Source organism: Lingula anatina, chromosome 7 (assembly GCF_051362555.1).
Source record: "Lingula anatina isolate TDL-2025a chromosome 7, LinAna3.0, whole genome shotgun sequence".
NCBI lineage: Eukaryota > Metazoa > Brachiopoda > Lingulata > Lingulida > Lingulidae > Lingula > Lingula anatina.
The window spans coordinates 10,812,750-10,823,551 of record NC_141773.1 but is presented as its reverse complement, the minus strand read 5'-3'; the positions used below and the strand labels follow the sequence as shown (position 1 = coordinate 10,823,551).

Here is a 10,802-nt window from a genome sequence, read left to right as displayed (position 1 = left end):
CGAATTTTGGCAAGATTTCATAAATCAAGATTTACTATTCATTTCATTTAAATGTGTCAGCTAAATTGAAGTTGTATTGATTATAAGATGAACCCTTCAAGACATAGGGGCGAGGCGATAACCCGAAATGCTGATTGGAACGGATTTGAAAAGGCTCTGTCAAAAGGTGTCTTTTGGGTGTTTTATATGATATAACATCTCGAATTTGAGGTCTCTTGCGAATTAAATGTAGTATATTTAAAAGTGATCATATATCAGAATGCATGGTCATTAGTTACAAAATTATTTGCTTTATTTCGATAATCCGCCCCTATGCATTGAAATATGTTCTATACTATCGTAGTGGTATGTTTGTCGCCTTGTCATTTGTGAAATGGTACTATTGGCTGTATTCTTCAACTGACAACTGTTCGTGACTTTCTAGATTAGATTGCGAATTAAGTGCGCCAAAAATTCCAATTTTTATGTCGGTTTCAAGCCAAATATTTTTCTGTGATATAAATAAGCAATTTCACCTAAATCACCAAAGGACACATTATCAAAAACGTTGATAAGTTCTAAAAGGCCGGTGTCGAATTCTGAATTTCTGTTTTTACCAGCGTGACTATATTCTTCATTTTCATTCTTGAAATGGACTGAAATCTGTATTGTAACGAATGACGCTCATTGCATGTCTTTCTTTTAATGTTCAGATGAGAAAAGACGGCATATCATCTCTTAAAATTTGAATATTTACTGTCTTGTTGATTAAGTGATGTAATTTCGCAAACCAAGTCCGATTATTTTGTTTAAGTAGTGAAGTATGCAGAATTTACAATTTTTAATTTCCATTTGCGAAAATTCCCTTATTGAAAATCTGATTTGATATATGTAAATACCATTTATAGGATGGAAAAAAACTTCTAGTATTTATCTCTGAATGTATACTGACAGTCAATGAAAACGCATCAGAAAACTTTCTCTTGTACTTTTTTTGCCGAGAATCGATTCCAACCATATAAACGAGTACAAATGCACTTGTTTGGTCATAAGAGAGTGGGCTGACCACTCGGATGTTTAAAATTTCCGCTTCAGTTATTTTGTGATCAGCTGTTACAAAATCATGTGTTTTTTCCTGTCTCGTGATTGGTGTGAATTAATCAGGTTCAGTATATTGTGATTAATTAAGCCTATTTAAGGTAGTCACCAAATCCAGTATGACACATAACAAAAAAGTTCAGTGTTGCCACGTCTGACACTGGAAGAGTGACTGCGGGCCCTGGGGATGCTAGAGGATGGGCGGGACCAAAGAGATTTGATTACGTGACCTTGCATTTTAATGATCTTTTCTGACCTTTTTTCACCTTGTGTGACTGAATAATGGGTCATATTTCACACAAACTGTTATTTTCTTAATGTGCCAAAGGAATTAAAATATTATTTGATAAATAAATGATGTGTTTTCATTGACTGTCAGTATAGTTCTTACAATGAAAATGGATGTAGGAAATGTAAGAAACATCGAGATCTCTCCCTTAGATTTTAATCCAGATTTCATAGGTGTACATGTTGTTTGTTTTCTTATATAGTTTTTGTTAGGGATATTTTCAGTTTCATATTCCCTTTATAATCTATTGTTAATTATTCTTTCAATGTTGTCAATAGCTGGATAAACGCTTTATACGTTTTTACGTAAGAAGAAAAAATGTTTTTTCTTCTCAACGATACGTGTCCGACTGGGAAAAAAGCGTTCAATTTTAAACATTATTTCATAAAAGTCTCAATTTTTGTTATATAGAGAAAAACACTGGTGGATCAAGGATATTTAAATGGGGTCATATGTTGACCTTTGGGGCGAGATGGAGTATTTGGAGTACTTGATCTTGTGAGTCCAGAATGGCTCTCTCTCCTCGGGGGAGGGGGGAAGGCGGAGATTACATCCACCATTGGTTTTTTTTCAGTTGAAATTTTTGTTTGTGTGATATAAATAAAACATAAGACAATTAGTGCGGTAGATAGTTTATTTGTCAAATCGTATGGATAAAAATGTTATGTGTGTTACTCCTTTAAGTGAATTTAAATGCAGACATCAATTATATTCTTTCAGATACTCGAGCCCTTTTAAACTTGTAGTAATAAAAGACTTAAGACAATGATGTTTTACAGATATATGCCTTGTAAATAATTGAGTAAATGGCAATATGTTTTGCTCCTAATAAAACACCTATTAAATATTCAAAATGTCTTAGTGTTTTTATTGACGGCTACATGGCTCAGTGGTAGCCTGGGGTTGGGGTTCGATTCCTGGCTCGGGCACTTTGGAATTACAAGGGGTGCTATTAAAAATTTCCTTTGGTTACTATAAGAAGAAAGTCTACCCGAGGAGGGTGGGTGGGAACAGTTAGAGGAGTAGGTAACGCGCTTGCCTCGGAAACAGAAGGTCGCCAGTTCGATTCCTGGCGCTTCTAGGTCCCAGCAAATTACCTTTTGCAAAAATAATTCCAAATAAACAATTTAAACTACTACAAGATGATCATGCCAATTGCAAAGACAAGGGAGATGAGACGGTGGCTCAATAGGTAAGGTGAGAGACCAAGAAACAGAAGGCCAAGAAACTGGTGGCCGTAGGTTCGAGTCGAGCTGAAGAAAAGAAAATAAGGAATAAACGACAGACATTTTGCGCATTTTGAAACTACTATTACAACTTATATATATGTACGTTTATTATAACAAATAATAGCAATTGCACCATACAGATGTATACAAAAAACGAACATGACGTTTTGGCTCTACTTAAAAATCTATTTTCATACCATCTTCGCATTTCGAGGTGTAAATCAAGCGTAAATACAACTTTCCATGACTAAATGTGTCGGAGGTTCTATGCATTTTGAAAATTATCGCTCAAGATAAATCATTTTGGTTGAAGATTCGACGTGATATATTTTACAACTATCGTTCAAAGTTGAAATTGGTGTATTTGTCTTATGACTGATCGACAATTTCACCGAGGGACATTTTTATCCAAATTCAAGATTAGTAACGACATCCAAAATTCAAAATGCATACGATCTCATGTATGCCAGGCCCGTAGCCAGGGGGTGTTCGGGGGTTCAAAAGAGCCACAATTTTTTGCTGGGAAAAGGGCCACTCTGGGTAAAATATAATCTAGGTACACGAAGATTTTATGGTAAAAGGTCCACTTTTTCAGAAAAAGACTCCCCTCCTCCTTTGAAATTGCTGGCTACAGGCCTGTAAACGATACTCCCTTCCACGCGGGTACACACTCACGACACCACACCTTACTCTATGTCGCCACGCTGATGATTGCACACAACACCTAACAGCAGCCAAACATTATTCAATTCTGTAAATTTGATGAATGCATTTCTCATAGATGAATGAATAAGTATCTCATATTTTGTGTCATTTTTCCCCCTCTTTAAACCTTAAAATAGCATTTAGGTGGCACAATTTTGAGTGAGCACTAAAATTTAAGCGTCGTGCGAATCAAGAACAGCATGAAGACATGGCCAGTTTACAACCTTAGCCCAGTCATATTAATTTTTAATAATGATATGTAAAGAAAATTGAAACGGTAATGGAAAAAACAATTTACTTAAAGTAACTAAGCACATTTACTCAGGAAATGATTATAAACTCAACGGCCTCCGGTGTTCAGTGATCAAGAAACATTCAGCCAAAATAACCCAGCAGCAGGTGCAGGACTGGCATCTAATCTTCCATTTTCTTCGCAATCACCCCTTGATCTCGACCGAAAAATAGAATTAAGAAAGTACCAGGTGCAAGAACAACATAAAAAGAAACACGCAACAACTAGTTATCGATACGAATTTGATAAGAATTTCTCAAATTTTTTAGTTGTACAAGGATGCGATAAATGCCAATCCCACACATGCATTTTCATTGACAAAAGATGCCAAAAGGAAATTTTTTTCTACAATCCATTTTTTGTGAACATCAAACATTTTCTCTTTGTTTTGCAGACGAAAGGTCAATTTCCCTTCTGTAATAACAAAAACATTAATTTTGAAAAAAAAAAAAACTACCCCAACCCCTGGTTTGATTTTCTGAAAACACAAACATTTCTACCCCTTCCCAGCAATAAAACTATGGATGTGTCACTGATCAGACAAACTATATCAAAACACCGGAAACCAGTCATTCTTAGGATGCGTCATAACCGCATATTCACAATTTTAGAAAAATCCGTTTCAATACGTGTGGACATTTCTGCAATAACTTGAGCACATTTTACAATTTCATACTGCTGTTATTTTTTACATGTAATAATTTGTATTAACAGTTTATTGAATATTTCATTACTGTTCACTTCTTCAAAAGCACCCACAATAAAAGATTCCTGTATGCATTTTACGTAATGGATGTGCGACATTTTTCCTTTTCAAAAGTGAACTACATTAAAATAAATATACGAATAAACATGCATTTTCCAGTTCACAACAAATTGTCTTATTACATATTTGCCCACACATATTTTACAGTCAAACAGAAAACCAGTCGTACCAGCATAGTGTTCCACCTGGACATCACAAAGTGATAATTCTACAATATTTTTTATCACTTTTCGTTTTTATGCATCACATAAGCACGAAAATGATTTCAATGACGTCTGTTTGAAAAGCACCCCGAAACTGTCGTTTCAGGTTCGAGAACTGGTGAGTATAAACAAAAAATATAAACAAATTACAAAAGTACGTCGTGTGCGAATAGAGAGCTGTGATACAAAACTTATTAACATATCTAAAGTAATAAAATAGTGACGTGCAGGGTTGACGCTTGGATTTAGTCAATTTTTACAAGAAGTTCCACGAATAAAACGCTCGTTACACGCTGCACTTCATTTGATGGTGCAGAATAATACAACCCAATACAAACATTATATCAAAACCAAATCAAATGTCAACCCTGCAAATTAACTATGAGACAAACTCCGGCAAGCGAGGCAATCTTGACATGGGTGCGGGCGCTGTCGAACACGAAGTTGATATCTTTGTATGGGGCGAATCCATTTTCATAAACGGTATGGTTAAGAGTCACTGGAATTAAATGAAAATGAAATTAAATTAAATAAAATTCACATTCACAAGACAGTATCTAAGGGTTCCATAAAGAAAAATATAACAATTACAGCAATCCATTTCGGAATTCATGACGATATATAAAAATCATATTATATTAATAAATATATTAAACCAACACATTCTATGCAACCACGAACTTAATTTACAGTGATATTATTACTTTTTTAAAAATTTAGTCTAAAAACAGGAGGCACTTGATTATTGAAAAAAATGCGATGGTTAGGAATCAAAAGGCACCCAATAGAGAGCTGCGTATACAGTCACCTGCCTTGTCGTCTTGCTTTGTTTAAGATGGAATAGCATGTCTCTGGACAACTGGAATAATCTTCTTGGTTCTTAATTGGCAAGTGAATTCCCTCTAGAAAATAATAACATAAAATAAGCTATTTTACTTCAAGCTCATTTTGGACTTCAAGAAGAAAGTGACGTTCACGTCATGTACATGTCCCCTTGGTCAAAACGACTTCAATAGAAAATGTACCGTTTTGGGAAAATGCCGTCCATACATAATCAAAAGTGTTATCTTATATTATCTCTACGGTACTTACAACAGATTACTGCAATTTCAGTGTCAGAATTTCGGCCTACATGTGGAAATTGTAGCAGTGAGGCTTCCTTCTTTTCCAACTGACCTTGGTCCTATCTGAATACCTCTCAGCAAAGTGACGTGCTCACCTGGTTTACATAATAATGTATAGTTGACCACCCTCCGTACAGGGGCCTCGATTTAGGCATTGGTCTTTGTTATGAGATAGGGCACTATTATGGATTCCGATCGCGGGTTAACTAAAATCATAACGGCAAAACAATCACGGTTTATCAGCCATCGAACATTATATTAAGTGACCAGTGGCAGCAATCAGATTTCACTGGTAGAATGAATGAACCCAATAAAAATCAATCGATTGTGTTAGAGAAGACAAAATGCGACTTTTATCCAATTCAAAAAGTTACATCTATCGGCGAATCCCTAGGTCATATCTCAATTCCAAATGAATGAGGTTATTATCATTATCATTACCAGCACAACGCAGTTTAAACATTCAGACGTATTTTGCTCAATTACTATATATTGTTTACTATAGATTTGTGGAGCCGAAAGGTTTGTACATGTAAATGTAACGTTTTTTTTATGCTAACTGGTTTATTCTATTCGTTGTTCAAAATACTGTATACAAAGAGTAAGCACAACTAGAATAGAATACTGTTTTATTATGGTCATAAGGGTAATATACCCCGGCCCTGTTTTTTTTAACAACGTTTATTCGAAAGAAATGGAGGCAAGGCGCTGGAAGCATTAAATGCTCTCCACAAAATTAAATAAGTAAATAAATAAAACAAATGGATACGGTTATACAACAGAATAAATGTATATCTTCAAATATTTCAGTATGGAGCACAAAAGTTACCAGAACTAATTAAGTACAGAAAGAAAGAAAATAAAAGGAAGAAGAAAAGGATCGTAACTAGTTTAGGTATACAACATTGGTCAAATAGAGAAGAGATAGTACTTATATTGAGTGATCACAACGTTTTCGAGTAGAAAATTTGCAATAGTTTCGAAGATCATTTCACTTTGGGTAGGTGATAGAGATCCATGGCCGTAGAGAAATATGGACAACTTTTCTTTTTGTGTTTTAAAAGAGGTCTTACGTTTATGTATTTCATTTATTTTTTGGTAAAGGGGAGGGTACCTTAAATTGAGTGAGGGCCATCTGAAAAAGAAACACCGGCCCTATTATGGAACAATTTGTTAATGAGATAGCATGTTTCCACCGGACAAAAATTTATAATAAAATAGAAAATAACAATGGCAATAGTAACAACAGATTAACTATCAATTGAATAAATAATAATCATTGCATTTTCTTTTTTCTAAAGCTCGCACCAGTATCTCAACGCAGAGCTGGTAGTCTATCTCAAGCACGTGTTTCGTGATACACGGTTGTTCAACGGACAACACTCTGTTCCAGTTTTGCACCGTGTTTAACCATTTACAGTGCTGACATGGTAGACAGTCCGGGTCCGTGGACTCGTTAGTAAGAAATCGCTTTGTTTTGAGCACTTTCACTATGAGAAGCCACAGACTCCCGCAGCATAGTCCAGAACGGATGTAACACTGATAATCCAAGTACTAGTGTTTTGTAAGAGTGAGTCTTATACATGCAGATATACTTTTTCCAAGCGCAAGTCAACTGCTTTTTGCTAATGGTTCTGCGTGTAACGCCAAGTAGGCGGTGTAGTGAGACGAAACGCTCAATTATTTATACTGGAGTAGGAGTAGGAGAATAGGTGCCACTTTAAATCACTGTCAATGAAATCATGAACCTGACTGCCCTCAGTCTCAGAATCCATTTCAGTCTCAGTAACAGTAGCAGTATAAGTACCACTTTCGTCACTTTCTTCAGTATCTCCCTCGAGCTCCGAAATGATAGAGTTGTGGGCGCTGGTGTAGTATTGTACCTTTGCGATTTGTTATTGTATGGAATCTGAAATTCGGAGTGGGGTACATTACAAAACAAGGCAGCAAAGCTGTCAAATGTACAGACAAAAAGCAGAAAGTAATAATGCAAAAAATAGACTACTGGCAATTTTGATGCAATAATACATGATTAAACAGCAAAATCAGCATCAAATTTTAATTATGCACAACAGGTAATATCAATGGAAGTAAAATGTGTAACAATTGTTGCTTAAGCATAAGGCTTCAGGCCTATCAGAGTTCAAGTTCACACTTTGAAAATGCCAGAATGAGCTCCAGAAAAAAAATGAAACTTTCACAAAAAATTGCATTAATTAAAAAGACAAGGCATCAAAGCTGTAAAGTGTACAGACAAAAAGCAGAAAATAATAATGCACAAAATAGGCTACTGCCAATTCTGATCCAATATTACATTATGCTTAACTGTCAACAGCAAATTTTAATTATGCACAACTGGTAATACCAATGGAAGTAAAATGTGTAATGGGCATGAAACTTCAAGTTCACACTTTCAAAATGGCAGAATGAGAAAAATGAAAATTTTATGAAAAAATGAAAATTTCACAAAGAAATTCAATAAAAAAGTATAATCCAACAGAGTTGGTTTTATAATTTGAGCTGTATGTCAATCCTAAGATTCATTCTTGTTAAAAAATTATAAGTAACACAGTTTTTATTTCAGAATGTTTGTGGAGGCAGTACATCAAGTAGTTTTTTTTTTGTCCATTTTGATGCAGCATTGCATGATGCAGCATTGCATAACAATTATATTACTACCAATTTTTAATTATCTTTTACAAATTACATGAACATTTAGAAAATTTGATTACCTTTCGGCTTTATGCCCGTGGGAGTTCTAAGTTCCACACTGAAAATGCTAATATTTCAAAAATGAAAATTTTCACAAAAATGATTAACTTCCAGGAAGAGCAGGCAATTAGACTGCTTTTCCAACTCAGGCTGCATTTAAGTCTCATGTTTCTGCTTTGCAAGTTTGGAAATCATAAGTAACATGGTTTTCCCTTAATAGTCATCAAGGCGGCAGTGTCCAAAATGGGTTTTTCTTCACTTTTGATGCAATATTACATAATGCTTAATAGCATAATGACCATCAGATTTTAATGATAAAATAGAAGTATCATGGATATTCAGAAAATGTGACTAGCAAAAGTCTTCAAGCCCATGGAGGTGCAAAGTCACCTTGAAAATGCCAAATGTGTAACTTCAAGAAAAATTAACCAATCAGGCTCGTTTTCCAACCAAAGCTGTATTTTAGTCCTATATGTTTCTTTCCTGTAAATTTGAGAATAGCAAGTGGCATAGTTTTCCTTAAGTGGTTACTATGGCAGAAGTGCCCAACATAGGTTTTTCTTCAACTTTGATGCAATATTACATAATGCTTAACAGCATAATCACAACCAATCTTTAATAATGCACTGCAGGTAACATGGGCATATAGAAAAATGAACCGATCAAGCTAATTTTCGAATTTGATTGGTTTATTTGTCCTTTAAATCAGTCAACAAGTTTTAAAGCAAAATATGACAGTTTTCATGGTATCTGTATTATGGTGGATTAAATATGCTGAAAAAGTGAAAAAACAGCTTTACTTTTGACAAAATGGCTCGATCATACCCATTTTTGAAATCAACCTGTATTTTATGAATATCCATCTGTTCCGTAAGTTTGAAAACAAAAAGTAAAATGGCTTTCCACTTAATGTGTTATCACTGAAAGTGCAAGCCAAAGGCGATGGCAAATGCAGGAGACGGCTTTATATTCTGACACATCCGTGTTTGTACAAAAAAGTTTTGGAAAAGGTTCTCTTATACTTGTATCAAGTGTCTTCAGTTATTATATTTTGATTTTTTCGATGATAATCTTTAAGCAAACCCGTTGGATTAACAATATAATTACAACACCCTTGGGGACACTAAGTTACCTGGACTTGGAAACCAATACTATACTGGTACTTTCTTTATGTTATTTTAAAAACAGTGCTGAAAGATAAAGAATGGTTTGAATTTCTTTTATACCAACTGAAGTGGTACCCCCTCCCCTCCCCCCCATAAAAAATCCTTTCTTATTAATCAATGTTTTTATTGGTAATATCCATTTCATACAGTTAAATAATGATGACGATTATATTTCAAATCTTTATAATAATAATAATTTTTTAAGATTACAACCAGGTGGGTTGAAGTTGTACATAGAATGTAAAGAACATTATAATGATAATAAAATGATATTTGCTTGAATGAAACTGAGTTAAAAGACTGCTACTTGAACTTTAAAATTACTGTACTTAGGATAAAAGACAACATTATACTATTGGAAATTTAAAAGTGCATATGGAATAAAAGAGCATCGGTATCTATCGGTCTTAAATTTTGGCACTTTGTATTTATTGTTTGATCTTAAAAGATGATTGGATTACTCAATTAAAATGTGATTCAGTTTGTCAGAGGGTTCAGTTATTTTGTAAAAGAAAGTTTTGCACAGATCTTCCCTTCGTTTATCTAAAGTACACATATTTCCCAGGTTCAGGGCTTCATCATATATTGTACTCATGGATAAGACATATGGTGCTGCTCTTGATGCTGTCTTTCACTGCCTCCTTTTTCATGGTAAGGAAAATCTGGAAAAAGAACAATATAACTGAAAAAAGAATGAAAATCACATTGAAAAGACTGGCAAATCCCAAGACTTAAAATAGTTAAACATTAATAATTTTGTCAAATCTTGTCCAATATTTCTGAAATTTATACAAATGATGCTTAACAACAATAAAAATCTGTGATAAGCTGATCAGTTGACTGTGTCTAATGAAAAGTATTTTCTTTGGACAATATATTTGGGAAAACTGAAAATTACAATGAAAATACTGGCAAATCCCAAGACTTAAAATAGTTAAACGTTAATAATTTTGTCAAATCTTGTCCAATATTTCTGAAATTGGTACAAAAGATGCTTAACAAAAATAAAAATCTGTCATATGCTGACCAGTTGACTGTGTGTAATGAAAAGTATTTTCTTCGGACAATATATTGAGAAAACTGAAAATTACATTAAAAAGACTGACAAATACCATGACTTAAAATAGTTAAACGTTAATAATTTTGTCAAATCTTGTCCAGCATTTCTGAAATTTTCACAATTGATGCTTAACAGCAATAAAAATCAGTAAAAAGCTGATCAGTTATCTGTGTTTTTTT

General features: G+C 34.1%; 1 long non-coding RNA gene across 1 annotated transcript; it reads right to left on the bottom strand.

Moving 5' to 3' along the window:
• Positions 1–2,677: 2,677 nt before the first annotated feature.
• Positions 2,678–5,825, bottom strand: LOC147760730 (uncharacterized). The gene is made up of 3 exons (XR_015335547.1): positions 5,654–5,825; positions 5,374–5,463; positions 2,678–5,060 (listed from the first exon to the last, which is right to left on the bottom strand). It is a non-coding gene; the product is annotated as an uncharacterized LOC147760730 (long non-coding RNA).
• Between the last annotated feature and the right edge of the window lie 4,977 nt (positions 5,826–10,802).